The 25,849-nt window shown below is 35.3% G+C and overlaps 1 protein-coding gene and 1 long non-coding RNA gene across 15 annotated transcripts in view; both read left to right on the forward strand.

The window, feature by feature from the left end:
• LOC126763680 (phosphatase and actin regulator 2) overlaps positions 1 to 25,849 on the forward strand; it is a 228,264-nt gene that overhangs the window by 85,074 nt on the left and 117,341 nt on the right. The gene's annotated exons all lie outside the window — the stretch shown is intronic.
• Positions 1 to 25,849, forward strand: part of LOC126763726 (uncharacterized) — a 94,414-nt gene that overhangs the window by 6,267 nt on the left and 62,298 nt on the right. For both annotated transcript variants that reach the window (XR_007667660.1, XR_007667661.1), the window contains exon 2: positions 9,637 to 10,543. This is a non-coding gene — a long non-coding RNA (uncharacterized LOC126763726). The remainder of the gene's footprint in view (positions 1 to 9,636; positions 10,544 to 25,849) is intronic.

The raw sequence follows: 25,849 nt of genomic DNA on the forward strand, positions 1-25,849 counted from the left end.
ATGCACTTATGCATGTAGCATTTTGACACACCCCACACCCCGCCAGACTCTGTTAGATAAATGTTGTCAAATTCGCCGGATTACACAGAATTACGAGCGGTGTCTAGCCAGTCTGCGTGTCACGAAGTAAAATGGATTCACTTTTATTTTAATTGTGTGCTGAGTGCTGCACTCCTGCACTCCTACACTCCTTACATACATGTGTCCGCCTGTCGCCGATTCTTCACCTCTCTAATGGCAATTTGTCATTTTAATGCGATTGTGGCAAGTTCGCTGTACTCGCCGTAGTTTCGGAAGTGGTAATGTCAGCTGTCGGAAATTTGAGTGGCTCTGAGTTCGTTCGATGACAAACATGCATATGTCTGCTCACAAGTGTGTGCGTGTGTGTGCACAAGTATAAAATAAATCCAATTTTCTCTTTATTCCCTAAAGAAAGATTTGTACAAAGGACTTGAACAACTGTTTTAGTTTTATGGATTGCTTTTGTTGTTTTTTTTTTACTTTCGATTTGTGTGTTCATATGTTGCTTAACATTGAGGCATTCTAAAATATGTTTTCTTGACTTTATCCGTATGCTGTGATCGCGTACAAGAGAGCTTGGAAGAAGAGTCCGACCAACCGTTGGTATTGCATAAGTTGTCTTCTACAACTTTCTTCGTTTGGCAAGGCAATAATGCGACCATCTAAGTCTATAATAATAAATAGATTGCAATAGAGTTATCTGTAAAGAGTTATTTGTGCTTCGAACGAAGTGTTGAGCGAGACATCTTTGGACATTGTAAGCAGGCTAATATCTTCACAAACCTGCTCAACGAATTGATGGACTATACATTTAGGTTTTCTCTCCTTAAGCAGCATCTATTCGTACGCCTCGCATTGTTATGGTATCCATATCGTCACCTAAAATGGAAATAATAACATCACTTTTCATATGTTTACAGGCGAAGGAAAAACGATATAAAGGAAAGCATTCACGTTGGAACAAAATTTGAGTTATAAAATGGTTATATTATTGGTTATCATACACTCATGTTATGGTTATAAAATGGTTATATTTTGGTTATCATACACTCATGTTATGGTTATAAAATGGTTATATTTTGGTTATCATACACTCATATTGAAACGAAATTTAAGTTTTGGTTATAAAATGGTTATATATTGGTTATTATTTCTGGCAGCGATTTTCGATTTTTTTTTTTTGAGACACACTGTTGCGTTTTAGGTGACGATATGTACTGCGTTCTTAGTAAGAATTTATGAGTCTGCTTGCCTTCAATACAAATTGTTTTTTATCGCTTATTAGCACGAGCTCACAGCATTCTACTTTCTAAATGAATAATCTTTGCATTATTCTCTCCACTTAAATATGCATAACGCAAAACTTTTTTTCTTGTTCGTTCTTGTTTGCTCTCAAAGTCATTTCGAACATGTGTTAACTACTTTCGATTGCATAATTTGATATTTCGTGTGATTTTATGCTAATAAACTTGCTAATACGTATTCTTTTCCCAACTAGTCTCACTGTAGATCGCTGTGATTGTGTGGACTTTGATTTATTAGCGAATTTTTTGAGATAAACTAGCCGTAAGCTTAGAAAAGCTCGTTCAACCGCGCTGTTTGTATAATCTGTCGTATTCACTCGCTTATTTGCCCTAGACTTTAGCGGGAAGGCCGTAAAATGGAAAGCCAAATAAATAGACTTGTCATCTGGTGAATAATCAACGCTTGTATGTGTGTATGAAAAACGTCAATTTGTGGAAATGCGTATAGATAATGTAACGGATTCCATATGCCTGATATAATTGCTGGACATCGTTTAGTTTCGTGTTTGCTGTTAAGTTCAGAGTCTCTTTGAGTATTTATGTATATTGTATGTATGTATGTTTTTTTTTTTAATTTGAAATAAAATATGATACATAAACACACGTACAAAAATTACTGTGTGGTAAATTTAACGCCTTTAAAGAAATTTTAAATTGTGGCAAAGAAATAACAATAGAAATAATAACAAGAGAAAAACTCATGCACAGCCGCACATGCTTACATACACACTTTCATACTCGCTTATTGCTGCATTGTTGTTTGATTTAATTCAATTAACTGCAAAATGATATTCTTTGAAATGTATAACTGTTATTTACTTATGGCTTTGTTGCATATACATATCTATAGCTGCGTATGTGAGCAGGCAGAACACAATGCTCAAATTAAATAAGTCCAGAAAAGCATATCCGCTTCAAGATATGACATGTGCTGGCACTATATGAAGAAATTTAATTATAAAAGACATACAAAAAATCTGAAAGAAAGCTCAAATCTTTGAGTGAAAATGATATGCAAAACAACTTTCATTTTCAATGTTCTTTCAGCGCCCAAACACTCCACGCTTCTCACCTAAATTATATGATAACATTAGCACCAAAGCTTTGAGCCGCTGTTACTGGCTTCCCTCCGCTCTACGCATAAAGAAACATTATTAAATTAATACACTTTTGTCCAAAAGAACTCAACTTTAATTAATCTTTTATTGAATATACGAAACAAGAAACGAAAATATTCGTTCCAATTGGCCTTTTTCTCATTTTTCATACTTACTCCCCCAACATTTCAGATTCGCCAAACATTTTTGTGAATTAAAGCGCCAGACTTCATTGAAATTACTCAGCGTATGTGTGTGTGTATGCATGTGCTCGTGTAGCCAGTGTTGATTTCACACATCTCCAGAGCTCTGCACCGACAACAATGTGGCATTTACTGCCGTTGTGTATTTATTTAATTAATTATGGTTAAATGTAAACGGTCAATTGGCTGATATCACGCATATGCTTATAGCCGGACAAACACACACTCCTTATTACATACACATATACATATGTAAATAAATATTAATGCACTGTTATATGCGTGGAGAGCACTTAGACATAAGAGAGTGAATTAACTCGCGAGACATTCGCTTCTAGCAGCGATAAGCCAAATATTTATTATCACGAAGCATATTTTGCTCAAAAGTGGTGAAAGTGGAAGACACTTAAGACTGATAAGCTTCTCGCTGTGGTAATAAATATTATTGCAAGCTAATGGCAAATCAATCAGAAATGAAGTCAAGTAATTCATATTACTTTAGTGAGATTAATTATAATATTTTCTGTGTGCACTGTTTAACTTTGAATATGGCTATGCTTAGCGAGTAGCGAATCGAACAAGCAATTGGTAGAAATCACATACAAAAAAAAAAAATAATCAAACACAAAGAGACTAGTGGGTAGTAACCACAACTCTCTTGCTGCCTGCTTTCACAGTTAAATTTATTTACCAGATAGTAGAGATGGCTGAAATGAATTTTTGAAAGAGCATATCGAAAATAAAATGCGAAACAACATATTATCAAAAAAAACCTCAATTTAGATTACTATTCACTACATCATATTTTATAACCAAAACTCAAATTTTGTTGAGCATATATAAAATTTTAAGCTTCCGCTATCAGATATAACCAATATATAACCAATACATAACCAGTTTCTAACCCATACATAACCATTTTATAACCAAAACTTAATTTTTGTTTCAAGATGAGTGGCTTCTATTATAACGTTTTCCATTCGTCTGTAAACTTAAGCAAAGTAATGTTATATTTTGCATTTGAGGTAACGTTATCTAACATTTATAATAATTATCTGTTTCACTGCTTCCTCTGAAATTGAGACAAAGCCGACGCAGTGCCTAAGGACTAATACTTTCAAAAATAAATATCTATAAATAATAATAAAATGATGATGATTATGATTGAGAAAGAAAACACCTAATTAAAACACAAATTAACGAAGCGATGAATCTGCTCCACATCAATCTAAATCAAGCAGAACAAATCAGTCATTTGATTACGGTTATACTTGAAAACATTTGTTGAGCAATTTCTCCGAAAAGCACCTTTCATTTACTGAGTAATTATCTATAGTTAGTACTCGTGGCTAAAAATAAATCATATAAACAATACTAGGCTGTGATTTCGTGCGTCTCAATGCCTTTTGGCCGCCGATCTTCCTGCCGTAAACAGTTTGTACGAGTGTCCGAGCAAATACACCCACACCCAAAGCATGTGCGAGCGTGCAAATTGGGCGCAGACTTGCTGATGAGGGTAATTTCTAGTTAGCACTTGCCCACTGTATAAGCAAATCAGCCTTTTAATTAGTTGTTGCTTTCGAATTCCAGCGCGGCGCAGCGCATGGAGTGCCGGTTGAAGAGCATTTGCGAAGCTTTCCATTTATTTGTTATGGTATGTCAAAGGGGGGTGGGGGTGAAGTGGAGGCTTGTGTGCGTGTGTTTGGCTATTTGGGTCCGCTAGCGCGTTGGTGTGCGGAGTCATGGAAATTCGAATGCCGGCCGGCAAATAGGGTGTGCCAGTCACCCCGACGCCGCCCATTACAATTGTTAGCATGCACGATTTGCCTTTATTTTCATTAATAACTCGTCTTTGAATTTTGCTTTTTGGCTTTTACCTGAAATTTTATTTAGACATCGAATTCTTACATATACTATATTACACATATTTGCAGATATCCATTACTCATATTTACTAATTTCAGCATAAAAATATTACTCTGTCGTGAAATTTCAAGCATTTTACATAAGACTACTTCCGCTACAGGAACTTCTTCCGTGATATTAGCGTACTTTACGGCGCTGATGGTCGAAATCGCAGTTTAACGCTGTGGTTTTAATTAGTTTTGTCTGCCTCTAATGTTTCAATGCCTTCATTATTTTCTCTCATTGTTATTAAGATTTGCTCACTAGCATTGCCAATTGCATGTATGGAAAGAAAGCTCGCTACTTCGTTGAATCTCCTCCACTTCAATTATTTCGCCTTCGCGTTAATTATTACTTCGTATCGCTTTGGTTTTATTCTGGTGCTAACGAGACCAACGGTCATTGCCGTTCTGCCATTTTACTTGCCAAGAAAACATAAGGAACACAAGTAAGAAGTATTGAAACGAAATTTTTGGGTGATTTCAACTCGAAATTGTTGTTGTGGACATAATAGACGAAAAGGCATAAAAAGAAAATATTTGATTTTTTTTAATCATGTAGTGAATTGTAAACGTTCGCTGTTTGTTTGTGGTAATATTCTATAAAATAATGACTTTTCTCAGAAAAACCCGATTCGTCGAAATATTTTTTTTCTAAGCTGGTATGACTGTCAGTGACAACTGTGCCAAAAGTCACATCAAAATAATCATTAGTGTTTAGTATGCGCTTGTTTTTCTGAAGCACATAAAGTGCATTCGGCGATTTTTGCGATGAGTGAAATTATTCAACAAAGAAGTTCCATTAAATTTTGTGTGCGGAATCAAATTTCTGGTGCCGAAACGTTCAGAATGTTGAGACAGGCCTTCGGCGATGATTGTTTGTCGCGAGCAAGTATTTTTGATTGTTTCAAATTATTTAAAGAGGGTCGAGACTTTTCACCTTTCACTTTTCACTTTTGAAGAAATATGGACCGATGAATTCACCGGTCCACAAACCACACCAAACCGTTGTTTTTTAAAGATGAAATGGCAGCTCTTGAATGTCTTCGTCCCAAATGTGGCAATTTTACCATAACTATGAGCCAGAAATAGGTCTCACGTCTGAACGAAATTTGGCTCGAAAACGTCGGATCGTGATGAAACTTAGTTCCACACTTCAGTCTGAGTTGCTGCGAACGGCGCATAATCGACTCTCTCAGTCTTCGTTTACACTCTGGAGCTGGACGTGCTCTACTTGGTCGAGTATTATTTTATATTCGTACAGATCGTGATGCTTCATGATGAAATGCTAAACAATTCTGAACAAAAATAATATGAAAGCTTGACATGACTCACTCGTGATCTGTCAAAAAAAGGTTATTAAAAAAAAGTACCTCTACTTAGATCAACCGTTAGCGTGTTTTGGTTTAGTCTAATTGTGTGTAGGTGTTTTTCCTATATGAAAAGTTATTTTTTTTTTATTTTAACTTGAAGATGAAGCCAAACTACTCATCTACCCCAGTTTATCCATAATTATCCAAAAAGGAAGTCGATGCAGTTATATTCTCATTATAGCTAGCTGTACAAAGAGAGGCTATGAGGTCTATCTTGCCTGGCGTATGCAACAAGCGAGTTGACTCACAGCTGTTTCGCACTTTGCGATGTTTTGATTTTCTCAGAAAAGCTACTTAAGAGATAATTTAAAGCAAAAACAACAATTAATCAGAGCAATAAACTAAAATATAAAGCACAGCCAAAATGGCAGTGCTAAAAATTCAAGGAATGTCATGAACAATCAGCAATGTTGTCTCCTAAAAGCAAACCGGAAGTTTGGAGTAAAGCACAAACACAAACACACACATTTATATGTATATGTATACCACATGTGACAGAGTGAAAAGCTAAAAGTTAGAGAAAGTGTTTGTTCGCCACTACATACAACTGCCGAACACGATTTTTAAATTCAAACACGCATACCTACATACATATGTGTGTGTGTGTGTGTGTGCTTTAGCGCGTCGGAGGCAACTTGTCGACTTGTTGCTGCGCCTCACAACATTTAGGTCACACATGAATCTTTAAACTAAACAAATTTATGAATTGTTCATGCACGTTCGGCACACCACCAACACCACCACAGGCGGTGTGTGTGTGTGTGTGTTTTAATGGTGCACGAGTCTAAATTGGTTGCCATTAGAGGCATTGACATTGTCATTTCTTGTTGGCATTATGCATTTGTCCATTTGTGGCAGAGCAAGTGCGAACAGCCATAAAAATATCAGCAGCAACAAAAACCGGAAATAACGGCAATTCTCGCACTAACTCGGCCTACGCTACACTCGTTCGCACTGCAGCCGCACTCATGTCTGTGTGTGTGTGTGCGTGTGCGCAAGTCACCTCGATTGAACAATTTTGTTTATGAAATTCGCACATGCAGTTGTTCGTGTGTAAACTTTCAAGAATTACACGGTTTTTATGAATGAAAATTGGTATGTGTGTGTGTGCGTTTCATTTCGATTTGCTTGTTTCACTTGTTGTTTTCGCTTTTCCGCTTTCTTTTATGCTTAATTTGTTTGCTTTTGTGTTTTCCGCTTTAATTTCTGTTCTTGTTGTTGTTGCTTGCCAGCTGTTCGTTTATTGTCATCAATGAATTTCAACGGAATTCTTGAGAATCGCTTTTAAAAATAGCCGAGAACACGTCAGTTGATTGGGAACTTTTGACTGACTGCCAAAGTAAACAAACGGCGGTTAAACGCAAGCATTCGTCAATGCACTTGTGCGTGTGTGTGTCAAGAGGTAATGTATTCAATTTTCGAACAGGCTAATTAGCAATGCGTCCGATTTCCTACAGCTCATGTACTGTGAGTTGGATATGCATTTAATTGGGTGGCGGACTCGAATGCGGAATTGTTGAATGGGCAACTCTGTGCTTGATTCGAAGCGTCAGTGGTGTCGTGGATCTTAAGGACTCCAATTTAAGATTTATTCACACTCGTAGTACAGAAAATTAATTGTTTTTTTCTTTCTATTTTTTATTCTTGTTTTTGCACCAAAATTCTGAGTTGAAATAATAAAAATATATATTTTTTAATTTTATTTTTTTTTCGAAATTTTTTTTTTTATTTCATTATTCGCCAAAAACGACGTGTAAAAACTGACTGATGTCCTTTACCTGTTTATTAAACTCCAATTTAGCTAATAAACTCGAGTTAGTGAGGTAGTGCTAAGGTTTTAGGGAGATGACCTTACTCGCATTCTGTAAAAGCGTTCTCTCCTCCCTCAAGCTCACAAGCGCCCATAAACAAATAACATCGAAGCTTTCACGAAGTACGTGTGTATGTGTGCTGAGCGCTTGCGTTGATATGTTTGTCGCACGTCAATATTTAAGAGTGACAGCCATAAATTAAATAATTACTCGGTTATTAAAAAACAAAACAAAAACACACACAGTGACAGCAACAGCAGGCGGTCATAAAAAAATAATTTGCGCGAAGCATATCGTGACAGCGTGACTGCCAGTATTATGCGCCTACGTATCTGAACGCCTATACACATACATATCTCTATATATACTCTATAAATATTATCATAGACTTCGTAGCTGCATTTGTTACACGCACACACACACATACATAGACCACGAAATGTACACGGCTGACCATAAGCGGGCGCTAGATTATGCCGTGCAATGCCATTTATGGAATCCAGCACGAGACAGACCGAGACTGAAAGTTTGCATTGCTCAAACACATTGCGCTCGCAACTTCCTTATTCGGAGCGACTTCCGCGGCGTTGTGCTTATGAATTTTAATTTGTTCGGTTGCGATTATGGGCGAAAGCAATTTCGTCGCGTAGAAAAAAAGTAAATTTAATACGCTGCTTTGCTATACAAACCAGTAAGGGGTTGAGTGGACTTCATTAAATTTTTATTACGAAGAATATGCAATTAATATTTCTTTACTCATTAAAAGTCAATGGACCCATAAGCCCTTTAATGCTCTCAAATTTATTTTATGTAATGTACATATATTCGTACCCTCACAGGTATATTAAGTTTGACACGTGGTTTGTAACACCTGGCAGTAAATGTCAGCGGTCCTATAAAACATATTTATTTATATAAATGATCAACGTGACGAGCTGAGCCGATTTCCTTCTATCCGCATGTACGCGCACTGCTCACACAGTTTTTGAGATATCGATCTGGAATTCTGCATACGCTCTTTTCTCTTTAAACAGCTACTCATTTGTCGGAACTGTTGATATCGGACTACTATTGCATATAGTTGTCATATAAACTGAACGATTGGGATCAAGTGATTATATGAAAAACTTTTTCATTTGACGAGATATCTTCACGAAATTCGGCATAGATTATTGCCCAAGCCAATAATGCGATCTACGAAAAAATTGTTGAAATTGGATCACTATAGCATATAGCTGCCATACAAACTTAGCGATTGGAATCCAATTTTTGTATAGACAACTTTTTCATTTAACGAGATATTTTCACGAAATTTGGCATGTGTTATTGTCTAAGTCATTGGTGCAATCTCCGAGAATATTGTTAAGATCGGATGACTATAGCATATAGCTGCCATACAAACTTGACGATCGGAATCAGCAGCTTATATAAAAACTTTTTCAATTGACGAGATATCCTCACGAAATTTGGCATGTGTCGTTATCTAAGACATTGGTGCAATCTCCGAATAAATTGTTAAGATCGCAACACTATTACATATACGTAGATGCCATACAAACTGACCTAACGGAATCAAGTTCTTGTAAAGCATCTTTTGTATTTGTGAAGGGTATTATAGCCGCAGTAAACGTTTCTTCTTTTTTTATAGACTTATTTATAAATCCTTGTAGACATTTGTTAACTTCTGTGCAACATTTGAGCACAAATTATAATAATAATAATAAAATAATAAATTTTTTTTAACAAAAAAACCAAAATAACAAACTTTTTTTTAATAAAAAACAAAATTTGAATTCGATAAAATTTAAACCGACGACAATAAATTAATGAAATATGAATTTTACTACAACTAGCCGCCACAAAGCACACCACTCGCCGTCACTTTTGCATTTCAAAATAATTAAAGCTTCTATAAACTTGCAGGTTTGCTTCTCAAAATCACTTCTTACGCCGAAATTTATCGCACATTTATTTACTGAGTCGTATATAAAGTGAAGTGTACCAAATAAATTATATGGAAACACTTGCAGCAAGTGCCAGCAAAGGTTTAAATCTTAAACACATTTTATACAGATCATAAGTGTCAAAAAAACATAAACAAAAAAAAAAAATAAAAATAAATAAATAAAATAAAAAACTACGCGGCATTGTATAAATATATATCGACTAGATCAATAAGTATATGTAAATATATAGTTATTTTTCTACTACTTATTCCACGCGTTTTGTATAAATATTATAAATATTGATATTGTGATAATATTTGATAATTAACGGTTAATAACTTTATTGGTATAAATAAACAACTTTTTACAATGCAAAATATTAGTAGAAAATAATATATACAAAGCATAATTACTCTTCAATAATATAAGCATAGAATAATAATGCATTCAAACTCTTTATAAATCCACTCTTCGCAACTTTAAACTTAAAATTTATTCAAATCAAAAATACTTTTTAAATCAACTTTTTCAAACTCGAATCTAAAACATAAATTGCAATCGAACTTTGATACAATATAATCAACATATTAAAGCTGCTTATAAAACAAAAAATCCTCAACTCGGCTTACACACGCACACACATTGCTGTGTCTGTGTCTATAACTGCTCTGCTCATCATTCGAGTGTGAAGCCGGCGTCGGCAGCGCTTTGCATCAGCCTCAGAGCGTCAAGTGTGTAAGCTTCAAGCAATTAGCAGCGTTCCGCTCGACGTTCCGTCTAGTGGTTATCTATCGTCGGTGCTCGCAGCTGCCATACAGAACAAGTCACGCTGATGATGGGATACATCATGGGGTGCGCTTGTTTCAAAGGTAAAGGATTCAAAGGTACATACAATTCCAGTTCCAATTGCTACAACTACATTGAACTTTTATATAAAATAAAAAATATATATGCTTTTGCAAATTACAGTGCGTAAGAGGTATGATATTTTACGTCTATTTTCTAGCATTTTTATACCCTGAACATGGTATGTTAAGTTGGACGCGATAGGTGTTCAAACCAAAAGTATATACGCGAACTAGTCCCACAGTTTTAGAGATATCGTTCTGAAATTATGCACTTGTCGTTTTCTCCCCAAGAAGCTGCTCATTTGTCGGAATCGCTGATATCGGACCACAATAGCATATAGCTGCCATACAAACTGAAAGATCGGTATCAAGTGCTTGTATGGAAAACTTTTTCATTAGATGAGATATCTGCACGAAATTTGGTGTGTGTCACTGCCTAAGGCATTGGTGCAATCTCTGAAGACATTTTTTGATTTGGATCAATATAGCATATAGCTGCCATACAAAGTTAATGATCGGAATCAGCTGCTTGTAAGGAAAACTGTTTCATTTGACGAGATATCTTCACGAAATTTAGCTTGTGTTGTTGTCTAAAGAATTGGTGTGATCTCCGAAGAAATTGCTCAGATCGGACCACTATAGCATATGGCTGTCATACAAACCTAACGATTGTTATCAAGTGTTGGAAGAAGAACTTTTTCATTTGTAGAGATATCTGTGCGAAATTTGGTGTGTGTTACTGTCTAAGGTATTGATGCATTCTCCGAAAAAAATATTAGAATCAGATTACTATAACATATAGCTGCCATACAAACTTAATGAACGGAATCCAACTCTTGTAGGGACAATTCTTTCATTTGCCTAGCTATCTTTACTAAATTTGTCTTGAAACTGGTTTTTTGTGTTTGCGGAAGGCATTGTAGCTTCGCTGCAGTCGAAGTTAATATTTTTTCTTCTTAAGTTCCAAACTGATTTGCACTGAGGCAGACGTGTACTGCTTTCCAAACATCCTTTTTAAGAACTATTTATTCGCTATTTTCATAAAATTTCTTTATTTGCAAGAATAAAAGCCAATTTTCCTTTTGTTTAGTGCATGCTTCCCTTCGTTTCCGCCAAGCAATTATTTTAATGCATAACTTCGCAGCAAACAGTTGTGCATTTGGCAACGCAAATGAGCCGTGAAGTCTTAAAATACCGTTGCTGTGTGGCATACATATGTGTACACATGTCGGCTATCATTTAGTGTTGCATCTGTTGAAATTCACACACAGTTCCCACGCACAAATTGCCAAGTAACAACAACAATAGTAACAGCAGCAGCTGCTCATTCATGCGTTGTCTGTAAAGCACTTTTTACTATTAATGCCTGCAAGTAATTGTATTTTTCAAAACACACACATATGCTTATGTGTTTGTGTGCTTGCGGTTGGGCTGTAAGGACAATGCATGTCCGTTGATTGTGTGCGCACCTGCAAGTTGAAAGCTGTTTCGTAAAAGTCGCGTTCCAGTTTGAATGAATTTGCATGAGCACTTCCACACACAAAGCGAATATGCTTTATTAAAATAAGCGCTGAAAATAAGTGAATCTGCGTAAAAGCAAGAGGAAACACATTTAGTTTTGGCCGAAACGTTGCGCTTAAGGATTCTCAATTCAATTTGGTGTTCTCTTAACTTAATCTCTGACTATACATAAGTGGGATTTGAACTGGATAGAGCTCTATTTCTTTCAAAATCCTATAAACAATTCTTATTATTTGGTTTTAAAACATTTAACTACGGTTTTCTCATCCTTTAAAAATTAATTAGCAATTAGTTAAGTGCGTTCAGCACTTTCTGTTCACCTACTGTGTGTACCACTGCGTATACGTAACGAAATATTTCATACAAAATTTGCTTGCTCTCCATTGTTATTTACAAACGCATTTTCCATGCTTCCTCACATGTTCACACACACATTCCATGCATTCAAAGTAATTACGCCTGCATTCGCCCAATAAAAGGTAAGTTAATGCAAAGCACATACAACCACACACACAAACATGAGGGCATGCGATAAAATGCGTCATTAATGCATTTACTAGTTGCTGCACGCAAATTAAAACGGAATATTAAACAAAAGCAGTGAGCGCTAACAAAAACCCAGCAAAAAAAGTGTGGAAAAACGTGATGGAAATATTATGTTGCCTACTTACAGGCGTGTGACATGTGATTGCTGCTGTAGCGCCAACAACACGGACACACCTAGCTCGGCGCGCAACCAGCGCGCTACCAGCGCCCCAATTTGTGGTCGCATTCGCCACGCTGTCCCCCATTTTCGTGCATTTGCCTAATTTTGCGCGCAGCACCTCAGTAAAAGCGGCTCGTCCAGTGCGCCGTAAGTTGCCGTGCTGTGTTTGCATGTCCTGCTGTGCAGTCGCGGAAGCTTTGTAGTGGCCATGCCATCATGTAGGCGTTTGTTATGTTTACTGGCTGCATATTATAGATTTTTCGTGCAACCGTCGCTGAGCAACTTTAAAGTAGCCTCTATTTTGTTGCTGTTTTTGTATTTTTCTCGCTTCCGCTTACCAGTTTATACCAATTTCATTAAAGCCGAAATGGTGGGCGCGTGTGAAATAAGTTTTTTTTTATTTTTTTGATTTTGATTTCGTGCAGACGTGTGTGTTCGTTCTTCGGCTACCGCCTTCTTGAGAGTGTTTGAGCTAATCCTGCATATTTTAAGGCGCGACCATGGGCGAAGCAAGGAGTGGGTGTTTCCTGTTATTGTTTATGTCGAGAGATTAGGGTTAAAATTTACATATGGATTGAGTGAGGAGGAGCAGGTGGTGGCATGAACACATTGTGGTTGGCCGAGAGTTTATAAAAAGGCACTCAATGTTTACGAAATTTGTATTCTTTGTATATTTGTAAGTTGTTTCTTACATTTTCACCTTTTCACTGCTTCCTTTCTATTTGGAAACTTCTCGGTTAGGTATAATCAATTGAAAATTGCTATTTTGTGAACAAATTTTAATTATTGCGACGAATTTCGGGTAACAAATGAATAGGTTACCTGTGAAATCGCGTAGGCTGGAGTAAATACATTCTTCCACCTTTCTTTACACTTTAAAGGTAAATTTGGCAACTTTTAGGAAAAGCTAGAAAGAACCTTCATCTTCAAATATAATAAAACTTGAAATGTGAAAAAATTATTTTCGACTACAGTTTCTCAGCATTTAACGTTTTGATGTGACGTTTGGCTCCGATAACCCTGCAAGAATTCATTTCGTTGCAGAAGAGCTTACTTCAAGTGCCTTAGAATGTTGACTTCACTAACACACGCACAATTCTCTACACTCGAATAGCTATGCATGCTTAGAAGTGCATTTCCATACATATCTCGCAAGTGCAACTGTGTTTGTATGTGTATGTGTGTGTGTTGGTGTGGCGTCAACGCATACATCACCAGGCTCAACGTCACGGTATCGTCGGAATGTGATTTCATTTCGCATTTCACTCTGCATGTGATTTGTTTGTGGCGTTGTTGTTAGTCGCGAGTTTTGTTGCTTTTCCCAAACGACGTCACTGTCATTGCGCAGACGCGGTGAGCGCGCAAGAGTTGCTATAATTTTCTTGTGCGTCTTTTGTCTTTTGTCTGTTTTCGTGTTTTGTTTTTATTCTTTCGGCTGAGCGCAAAGCAAAATGCCGGGTAATGTCCGGAAAACATGACGGCGCGTCTCTCTTGTTTCGCTGCTTTCGCTTCTGCTTTCAGGTGCGTGTGTATACTGAGCCCTGACTCGCATGCGATTTCGCATCTATTACAATTCGTCGCAGCAATTTCTTGCCGTCAAAGGTTTTAGCTAAGAATTTCTGCAGACATTGCACTGAGTTCTCTGGATATAGGCAAATAGAGGCGTTAGAGACATTTCCGCTTAATCATATAAGGTCGGGCATAACTAATGGTATATGCTTATGTCTGTGTACAAATGTGTGTGAATTTGCTGAAATTTACACTAAATAATTTGCGTCAAATTCCTGAATTTCCTTATTATTTAAGACGACGGTTTTCTTCTAGCATTCCATGCCTTTATCTTTTGCCATTTGTTCATCTCCATTCGCATGTACTCATATTTTAATCATTATCTTCACTTCGCAAGCGCAATTTATCCACCAGCCATATATTTATTACACATGCTAGCACATTCGCATCGTGGGTATCAAGCGGCCCTGCAGGAAACTCCATTCGCGAACTAGAGATATCTAATTCTACACTATTTATTTTCTCAAAATTATGTCAGCATGAAATATATACCATTTGTACCATGTAACGGTATTTGTTATGATGACTTTTGGTATAACTGTAAAAGAAATCCTGCGGTTCAACGAGATTTGGAATTTGAAATCTTTTAGAGGGAAATACTGGGTATTCGAAAAAGTCTTTTCGTATTTATAATCAAACTTCAACTTATTTTTTTATATTTAAAATGAACAATAATGAAACAGAAGTAACATTTTGGTCGACCAATTTTTGACATTATTCCTTCAGTGTAAAACTTTCATCAGTGTGAATCGAATTTTTGAAATTTCCAGAACGGAAGCGAGCGAACCATTGTTGTGCTACACGAATTGATGCAGCATCGTCTCTGTATACTGTACAAATTTCATTGGTGGCTTGCGTGGCATTCTTCCCTTTTTATCATTTTAAAATTCAAAATATAGCGAATTTCTTCATTATTTTCACTCATTTTTGAACAGCTGTAACTTTTTTTCAACTTCCCCGAATTTAATTTATTTTTTGGTCAAATGAAGCTTAGAATCTCACCTTTCCAACTCTATATGGTGTGACACAATGTGATTGGCAGCACTGGAGATATACGACTGCAACTACATTTATTAAAAAATACGAAAAGTCTTTTTCGACTACCCAATATTTTTTGTTCGAAAAATATTTTTTGTTCGAAAAATATTTTTTTGTTCGAAAAATATTTTTTTTGTTCGAAAAATATTTTTTTGTTCGAAAAATATTTTTTTGTTCGAAAAATATTTTTTTGTTTTTGTTTTTTGTAATTGCTTAAATTATTCTCTAATCAATTTCAGCAATATTGCTGAGAGGTTTATCAAATGGCATTTCGTATACGCATGCTCAACTCTCGTGAGTAACGTAATTATTTTCCTTCAGCCTTTCTGCGTTCTAAACCTTAAGATAACATTGCAAATAGACGATTCCTTAATAATATAACCTAAAAAAATTGTGGCTAAAATTTTTCATGTGCGATCATTCTTGCAGGGCGTGCTAAGCTGCATACATGTATGTATGTATGTATGTGCTCGTACACAATTTTAGCCGATCCCCCCTTTCTTGGCTGCTCACTTGCCTCACTTTTGCTGTTGTTGTGTTTCGAGTGTCGCCTCGTTAATCTTAATTGCGTCGACAGCGTCACAACAACAACTATGACAATTACAATCATGCGCAACAACAACTACAACAAAAAACGCTACTTAACTGTAACATAGCGGTAGTTGTGCGGCTGATAAGCATGAAAAGTGTAATCACCACTAGAAGCAACTACTTCAAGCAGCGCAACGAGAATGACAGCAACAACAACAACAAGGATTGCAGCAGCGGGAGGGCAACAATCAAGCCGCCCCCAATATCGTCAGCTATGTCTGATGGCAAGCGCTTGAGCAACTACAACAACTATTGATGCTATCGTGATTGAACAGTACACACTCACACACACACACATCAAATTTGCTAATGTATTTGCAAGCGAGAGCGAGTCTCTGCTGTTGCTTTTTAATTACATAAAAAACTTGTGGCGTGTAATTAATTTAAATTCGTTCGATTTTGGCTTTTTTTTAAATTTATTTTAGTAAATAAATTTTTAGTTGTGTTTTTTGATTTATTGATATAGCGGTCATTATAATTACATAATTTTTTCAAAATAAAAACTAATTGAAAAATAGTAATTTTAATAAAAATTCAAATTTAATTAAATAAATGCAATTCTAATTACATTAACTTTATAAAATTTTAATTACATAAATTTTTTAAATGATATATGATATCTCAAAAATAATATTTTATTGAAATTAAAGTTAAACTAAACATATTCAATTAAATTCACTTTATTTAAATGCAAATTTAATTCAATTAATTAAATTGAATTTTAATTAGATGAATTTTTAAAATTATAAAATTTATACATATGTATATAAAATTTAATTAAATAGAGTAAACTAAATTCATATTTTTTAAATACAATTCTAATTAAATTAATTAAATTAAATTTTAATCATTTAATTTTTTTAATTATATAGCATATATGATATTTAGAAAATAATAATTTTAATTAAATTAAACTTAAAATTAAATTAAATAGCTAAATTAAATTCACTTTTTTTAAATGAAATTCTAAGTAAATTAATTAAATTAAATATTAATTAGATAATTTTTTTATAATTATATAACATATTTATAAAAATTAATCAAATAGAGTAAATTGAATTCACATTTTTTAAATACAATTAAATTAAATTAATTAAATTAAATTTTAATTAGATAAATTCTTTAAAATTAAATTAAATTAAATAGATTAAATTAAATTTCAGTTTTTTTTTTTAAATTGTAATTAAATTAATTAATCAGATACATTTTTTAAAATTATATGATATATGATTCTATAAAAATAATATAGTTTTAATTAAATTAAATTTAAAATTTAATTAAATGAAATATTAATTAAATTAATTTTTTACGATTCAATTTTGAATTTTCCACAAATGTAGACGAGAGAGCACGCAGCGCTCGACACGCTAATAAAAAATCTAACGGACACAAACTGTCAATTTGCCAATATCAGTGTGGAGCTGTCGGGCGACGAACCGGCAGGTAGCGGTGCATATTCATGTCAATCAAGTCGGGCACAGTGCAACAGCACCGTTATTTACTAGTTGCATGTACCCAAACATGCCTACATACAAATTACAAAAGCACTATAATTTAATAAATAAATATGAGCGAGGGCACGCGCTGCGCTCATTTACGGTTCTTGCTTGTTTACTCACCAATATGTCATGTGTGAGCGTGTGTGTGCATGACAAAATGCACGCGCTGGCGATTTTAAAGCAAAATGTTCTGTAAAGTTAATAAAATTGTAAAAGTTTAATGCACGAATGCCTTCAAAGCCATTGTGGGGGTGTGTGTGTGTGTGTGTGACCATAACTGCGGTCACAATAATGCAGTTTTTCATAGAATTCTCTCACTATTTGTCCCTTATTGTTCGTCGAGGTCAAAGGACGCTATTGTGGCATATATAACGGTTTCTATGTAGTACCGAATGCATTGTGTACCGTTATTGTGGCAAATAAGCATGGCCCAGGGAGCAATAACAAATGATGTATTCCCAGAGATATTTATTTTGAGTTGTTTTCAAGTTATTTAATAAACTTTTGTGAAACTAGACGATGTTAATCTTTGGTTTTATTGAGTTAGCCTTTTTTTCTTGTTTTATTCTTGCAATCGTAAGATGGATTCATCTACATAGTAGATGAGTAATCCATATGTAATTGCAGGCTTTATAGATAATATTATATATGTATGTATATACCTTTGCAGTCTTATGACTGAAGTGGGTGTGCATTAGAGCGGGTCGTTTTTTATAAAAACGCGTATGGGGGAAATGTTCTACGCAGCATTCTGAATAACTTTGTCTAAGAGACTCTACATAGGTCTAAAACCGGTTTCGAGCCAGCGATTTGAAGGCGAAACTAAGGAAATCTGAATAATCGGCTGTATGGCAGATATATGTTATTAAATAAGAATATCAAAATGCGCTTACTCATTAGATTTCATGCGGATATCTCAAAAACTGACGAAAAAATTTGAATTTGAAAAATGATCGCTAAAAAACTTCGCCTTAACAATAGTTGGCTCGAAGCTGGTTTTAGACTCATAGTCTCTTGGGTAATGTTGTTCAGAAGAATCTATAGAATAATTCGCGTACACATTTTTTTTTGTTTTGTTGGCTCTTTGTAAGTCAACACGCTCTAGTGCACATAGCTACTCGCTCAATGATCCTTACTCTGCTCCCCACTGAGATGTTTTCGATTGCGTGCACAGGGGTGCCATAAATTTGCACTTGTTGATTGCAATTTATAGTTGGGGACCCACAAGCATATAGCTAAGTACAAGTAATGATACAGGAATTCATATACATATAATATAAGTAAAGTATATACGAGCATGATGTGATATCTACAATAAGCCTGTTTCACTTTTTTCTGATACAAAAAGCATAAAATTAGAACCTTAGACCTTTGCTGGATAACCGTTAAAAAAAATTAATTTTTAGAACGCACCGAACGCTGTGTGGTTTGAGTAATATTTAGTACTTACTGCCATGGCGTATACGTAACGCCAGCAGCAGTTTCAATGCTAGCAAAGTGAAAGCAATGCATAATAAATAAAAAATTGTACAAACTTCTTCTTTTCAATTACCTTCCATGCATTCGAAATCAAATAAAAATCCGTTTGTTCTTCTCAAGCATCTAAAAATTCAAACTTTTGAAAAGTATAATTAAATATTATACACTAGCAGCGCAAAAAATAAGTTACTATTCTTGTAATTTTTAAAATATATTTCTTAAGCAGTTAAAAAGGATCATCTATTCCATACAAATTTTCTATAATTTGTATTCTTTAAAGAATTTTTCAAAATGATCGCATTCACTGAGAGTTAGTCAGTTCAAAGAAGCGCTATTCAGCAAAGCTTAAAACAAAATTAAATCACGTGCCATTGAAAAGCTTAGAAACATGAATATCCTAAGCATTTCTAGTAATCAAAGGCAAAAAAGTCACTCATACGCCATGTGTACAACACGCGCCCGCCATTGCGTATACTTACTTTCAAAGTGCAAAGGGATCCGGATCAGCAACAACAAATACAGCCACACGTACGCAGCATGAAAAGTGAGTGAGAAAATAAATTTGCGAACATTTAAAAATAAACTGCAAACAAAGTTAGCAAAAAATCGATAAGGCGACGCAGCCGACAATTGCGACGTCAGAAGAGCCACAACAACAAAAGCGAAAAAAGAAGTACGGCGAGGGGTGCAAATGTATAAAAATATAAGTTGGCGACTGGTTGAGTGGCTGAGTGAGCATCTCAAGTGCAACACAAGCTACGGATTCTCGCACGATGTGCCACATACATACATACAAACAAACACATATGTAAGTGCCTTTGTAGTGTATTAAAACGCGCCGAAGGAAAAAAGTAGGCAACACAACCTGCACTGCACACAACTGGCACTCAGAGTTTGTTGCTTTTGCTGTTAACCTTGGCTGTTTACTGCCGAAACGCACTTGTGAATCTCAGCGCGAAGAAAAATAAAACAAAATTGAAGAAACGCGGCGGAACCAGAAGGGGCACACTTACACTCAGTTGAAACTAGCTCCACACCCACATGCTTAGTGAAGATGAGGGCGTTGGAGCTTGAGCTCTATGCACATTTAATTGCCCACCGGCAGTGACAACACATTGGTGGGTGCCTTGATAGCGCCCCGGATGCGGCTCTCGACATACCTATATCACCCAGTTACGCGCGCATAGCCGAGATCGCCCCTCCAACACGCTAAACGGCTTGTGCGGTGACTGCGAAATTTACACAAAGTCAATAGAATTCTTTCCAATAACACTTGCTGTTGTAATTCGCACTGAGATAAGATAGTGCTATCCAAGTGAGCAGTAAACAATTAGGAATTAACGCAAACAATTGCCACAACACTGCGAAGTGGAAACTTTTTTCTAAGTTATTCAATTATTAGCTGGTGAATGCAATTTTCTCCGCAGTTAACTTGTTCCGCAATATGGAATTAGTCGGCTTAGCTGCCAGCAAATGTTTGATTTCACTAATGTCTACATTAACTTAAAGCCTGATTATTCATAACAGTTCTCGTAGCTATATATCGTGCTTATAAACACTCAGCACATTATTTGTCAGAGTTCAAGTTTTCTATATGAAATTCCTTGAAGTAGTACTATGCAAGGAGATCCTAAAGTGAGTGGTTCAGGTGCTTAGAAACCCACATAGATTCGAATAGAGGTTAGTGGCTAAGAAGTCAGAGAAAACTAATATATAACCAATTTATAACCAATTTATAACCAATATATAACCACTTTATAACCAATATATAACCATTTTATAACCAATATATAACCACTTTATAACCAATATATAACCATTTTATAACCAATATATAACTATTTAATAACCAAAACTAAAATTTAGTCTCAATAGTAGTGGTTTCTATAATATCTCCATTCCTTCGCCTGCAAACTTATGTTACGTGATGTGATGTTACGTTATTTTGCATTTTAGGTGGAAAAATTTTTCATTAGTGAAGGGTATTATAACTTTCGTGTATACGCTACCCTGTTTTTGGTTTTTCTATAAATTGAAATCGCCATATAATGGGCTTAAATATAATAACTTCTTTAGCAGCTTGATAGCTTGTGCAATTTATGCTTATTTTAAACTCTTCGCTGCCAGAGCCATCTGCGGAGTGTTACGGCCTTTAGAAGGTTTAAACATATTAAAATTTTGTTTTGTAAACGTCACTCTAATTGTTCGAACTTTACTCTAAACTAACTGTGTATCTTGTATATCGTCATTAAAATTGAAAGGCCTCAGTAAACGTATTGGAATTGACTAACCATAATGCAATATAGTTGCCAAGAGATATAATTTTTCTGCCATTTTTCATTTTCTAAAACAAATATGAATATTCTTAAAACATATTTGCACAGCTCTTGCTTAACTACTCATAAGTACATATAGACAACCACATGCACAGTTGCTAAAACTTTTTAACTAATTTATTTACCTTTCCTTCTTTACAGGTAAGTGCCACAATAAATTGAACGGTATTAGTTGCTGGTAAGTTCTGACATATCAATTAACGGTTTGAAAGTGTTTGGAGAAGCAACGTGAGCATAAAAGCTCGCTATATGCCGAACGATGTTAGGTTACAGCGCTGTTAGCGGCTGTTAAATTAAGCTTGGAAAGCTGCGTATTAACATGAAGCTTTTGCAAAAGCTCACACAGGGTGCACAATAAGCGAGAAAATCTGTGAAAAAAATTCTTGGGAGTTCTAATTGAAATAAAAAGTTTGTTTCAGACGCTAATTGCCACTAAATTTAGCACTCGGTTACTTCACTTGCTGCGAAGTGCCAATTTTATTCAAATTTATATATTTTTGTGTACACCTTTAATGGTGTTGGCTAAAAGTAATGCCGTTCACATTTTTTTTTGTACTTTTATTTCTGAGTCTCAAGCTCATCATAAAATAATTTACTTATATTTACATGCATACTTAATGTTTTCGCTCGCCACCCATTTAGTCACTAACCATCGCTTGCGCCAAGTCATATTTTGACACATATCTACTGTCATATTCCCAAATTCTTAATGTCGCTTAAATGACGTCAAACTGAATGTTTGCGCGAATTTGATGGGGATACTTAAAGCCGACGCCTTTTGCGCCACAAACACGCACGCTTGCACACATCCGTTTGTGTGCAGCTGTTTGGCAGTGATTTTCATTTTAGCACAAACACACATACACTCACACAGAGACTAGCATATACATATATTGTGTATATTCAGCAAAAATGCTTGTTTGTGCTTTGCCTCTGATTCGGGTAGTTAAAGCCCAAAAGTTAGTGGGTGTTATCGTTGGCGCAATTAGTGTTGCTGTTGTTTTTGTAGTTTGCTTCTTCATCTGTTGCTTGCGACCGTCTTGGGCGTTTCTTATCTCCCTTTATCTATCCTTCGTCCTGCCGCGCTTACTACCGAGCAGGCAGGTGTTCATAGTAAATTATGCGGACGGACACGAGACGGTTGAGTGCGTTTTAAGACGGTCGTGTCAGCCCAAATTTCAAGCAGCTCAAAATGTCCGAGCGTTTAGGCTCTTAAAATTGATAATATAAATCAAATTAAATTTTTTCATGCTGACCGTTTTAGTCTCAGTTGTAATATGTGTGTGTGTTTGAACAGGGTTAATGGTTTGTTGTTTTACCGATTCAGTAACTTGATTTGCATATATCAATCATTGGAAAGGGAAAATTTTCAGAGAAGATAAACATATTTAGTTGAAAATAGAGTGGAAAAAATTAATTCTTGTTGTTGTAGATTTTTGCCACGCTCCAAAATAGCTAAGGGTCATACCTATTGTGAAATTAAACACAATCGATTTTTTACTTTGTATTCTAAAATAAAAAATAATAAATGTAAATATACCCCTAAAATTTCGAAACAATTCATACTATATTTTTTTAAATTTTTTTATTTTTTCATTTTTTATATTTTACTTTTTATTTATTGTTTTTATACCTTTTTATTTTTAAGTTTTTTTTTTTTTTTTTATTTTTTTTTTTTTTTTTTTTTTTTTTTTTTTTTTTTTTTTTTTTTTTTTTTTTTTTTTTTTTTTTTGTTTTTTTTTTTAATTTTTTTTTTTCTTTATTTTAATTTTTTTTTATTTTTTTTTATTCTTTTTTTTTTATTCTTTTCATTATTTTTTAATTTTTTTTTATTCTTTTTTAATATTTTTTAATTTTTTATTTTATTATTTCTTTTTATTTTTAATTTATATTTTTTTATTTCTCTATTTTTTATTATTAGTTTTTTTATTCTTATTTTTTATTTATTTTATTTTATTTTTTTTTATTTTATTTTATTTTTTTTTTTTTTTTTTTTTTTTTTTATTTTTTTTAGTTTTTTTAATTTTTTTAATTTTTCCAAAATTTACATTTCCTGCCCCTTAAAGTTAAGCATATAACTGCAACCTCTAAATAGTTTACACATTTCCCTCTCTCCCTCGCACCTCTGCTGTGTCCTTTCCTCTTGAACTATTTGTGAAACTTGTTCTCCATTAAAATAGCCAACGATTTAAGCAAACTATTTGCCGCCTTCATTCAAGGCGTTGTCCTCAAAATTTTTGCGCATAGTGAATAGAAGCCAGGAGAAAGATACTTGCACCACACACATGCACCCAAGCTCAAGGTAGAGCTTGCGTCTTTTCTACTTCCTTCGCGCCTCTCGAAAGGTCAGGTTTAGCCGTTGTTGGCTTTAGTCTGCTAGACTTCCTTGATATTTGTAGTTAAGACATACATACATACGTAAAATTTTTTGCTCAGCTGGAATATTGTGGTCCACACAAGAGCAGCCAAGTTTAAAAAAGGTCGTGAGAATGGCGGTTTTGAATAAATGAAGTTGAAGCCGAGCGCAATAGTTAAATTACCTTAATCGTGATTCTAGATTTGGAATTAAAAACCATTTTATTTTTAGTTCTCACTGGCTCCAAAACAAATTTTTCGAAAGCTATCCCCAAGCGGTTTACTTACTGAAGTCTTTAGAGCTTTTTCTTTTAGAGAGACTCTTTAGACAGATAAAAGTGATGCATTTTGTCATTGAGTTTGCAAGGACCAACGGAATCTCATCAGTGTTCCTCAGCTTTGGCCCTGCCATGCAATAGCTGGAAACGAGCAAGTCCTCTGTGACTCTGCTATGCGCCGAGTTTGTTTTCACATTTGGCTTGCTTAAGCACCTACACAACTGCTGCATACAAGCCTACACATACACACTGAGACACACATATAAACACGCACACATACACATTGGCTGGCGTCCGTTCCAGCAGCCAACGAAATCGAAAGTAAAACTATGAATAATAGTTTAGTGTTGGCACACTGCTGGCAGTTTATTTGTCCTTAGTACATGCGGTGCGGTCCTGTGCTGGCATTTTGTAGGCATTTATTATGAAATTTACTTTGCCGCATGCCTCTCATTTGCATAATGTCACAATGTGAAAGAAATTATACTTTGGCGCTGTGCTCGCTCACCTCAAAAGCCATAAAATACGTTGAAGCACCACAACTTCGCTGGCATGCGGTGTTGTTGTTATTTTTGTTGCAGTATATGGAGGTGTTTTAGTAGTTGGCGTGCGACTTGTGACGGCCTAAATCATAGTTTGGTCTGGTGTTGGTGTTGGGATTTTTTGTTGTTGTTGTTGTTCGTTATGTAATATACCTTGGCTGTCTGGAATTAGTAACATTTTGCTATTTAATATTGAAAATTGAAAATTCATGCTGCTTGGCGTGTGTTGGTGTTGCTCATAATGTGCAGTCCAAAAGTGGTTACATCCATATAATAATTACTTAATTGGGTTATACTCCAACGGCGACTTTTGCACTGATCGAAAACCATGCAATGCCTATACGACGATCTGGAAAGAAGCGTGGTTGGGGAAATCAAAAGCCGATGGCACGAGCTACCTGCGTGGAGAACTGCAAAAGTCACATATAAAACAGTAGATCTGAAGTAAACAAAATTCCAATTGGCACTCGATAGAAGAGACTGCAGGAACATGATCACTGTCTAATAACGACACACGCAGAATGGAGCTGAGTTCGAGAAATGTCTAAAGCAAGGTAGCAGGGAAATAATGGAGCATCCATTGTACACTTGACCTGCATTGGCAAGACTATGCTGTAAGCATTTGGGGTCCTCACTGTATGATACACTGGAAGAGGTATCGATAATGAGGCCACATATTCTGTTGAAATTCGCGTCAAGCGCAGGCATCCTGAGGGATGACTACTCATGGTCCTAGTAACCGAACTCCAACTGGTATCGCAAAGGACCAAAAGTGGTTCATTGGCTGACAAGATTAACTTAATGTAACTTTTACTTTATATGTTCCCTTATGTTATATATATTACAATTGGAAGAATAATATTAAATGTTAACGTGCTGTGTGTAAAACTGATATCTTTTTTAGATCATCTTTTACTTAAAATTGTGCGACCCCGTAAAACCACTCCCTTAATGGACTTAGGTCTATCCTCGCACACTCTCTACACAATAGGCTCCAAAAACGTATCCAAATAAAGATATGGCATCAATCTCATAACCCTCAAACTATTTAAGATCTACTCCGAAAATGCTCACACTCTTTCTTGTCTGTACTGGCTTCAAAGAACCACAAAGTCTTTCACCTCTTTCATCACTTTTAACTACATTGTACGCTCGTTTGCTTCACTCAAATTTCCCGGTCCACGCATTTAATCCTACTACATTTCAAATTTGAAGTATGAAATCCAATTCTGCGCGGTCCACGCAATCCTCTGAGGTGCATTTTCGTACATCGTCTAACAACTAAGCCGACATTACGCCCATTATTACATACAACAGAATTAAATTTTCACGTTTTGTAATTCTTATTTGAAATTTCGAAACACGTTGAGTAGCAACACTTTTGCCGAATAGCCCTTTGAAAGGTGACGACCGCATCATCCCCGGCAA

The sequence above is a fragment of the Bactrocera neohumeralis genome, chromosome 6 (assembly GCF_024586455.1).
Source record: "Bactrocera neohumeralis isolate Rockhampton chromosome 6, APGP_CSIRO_Bneo_wtdbg2-racon-allhic-juicebox.fasta_v2, whole genome shotgun sequence".
In the NCBI taxonomy this organism is placed as follows: Eukaryota; Metazoa; Arthropoda; class Insecta; order Diptera; family Tephritidae; genus Bactrocera; species Bactrocera neohumeralis.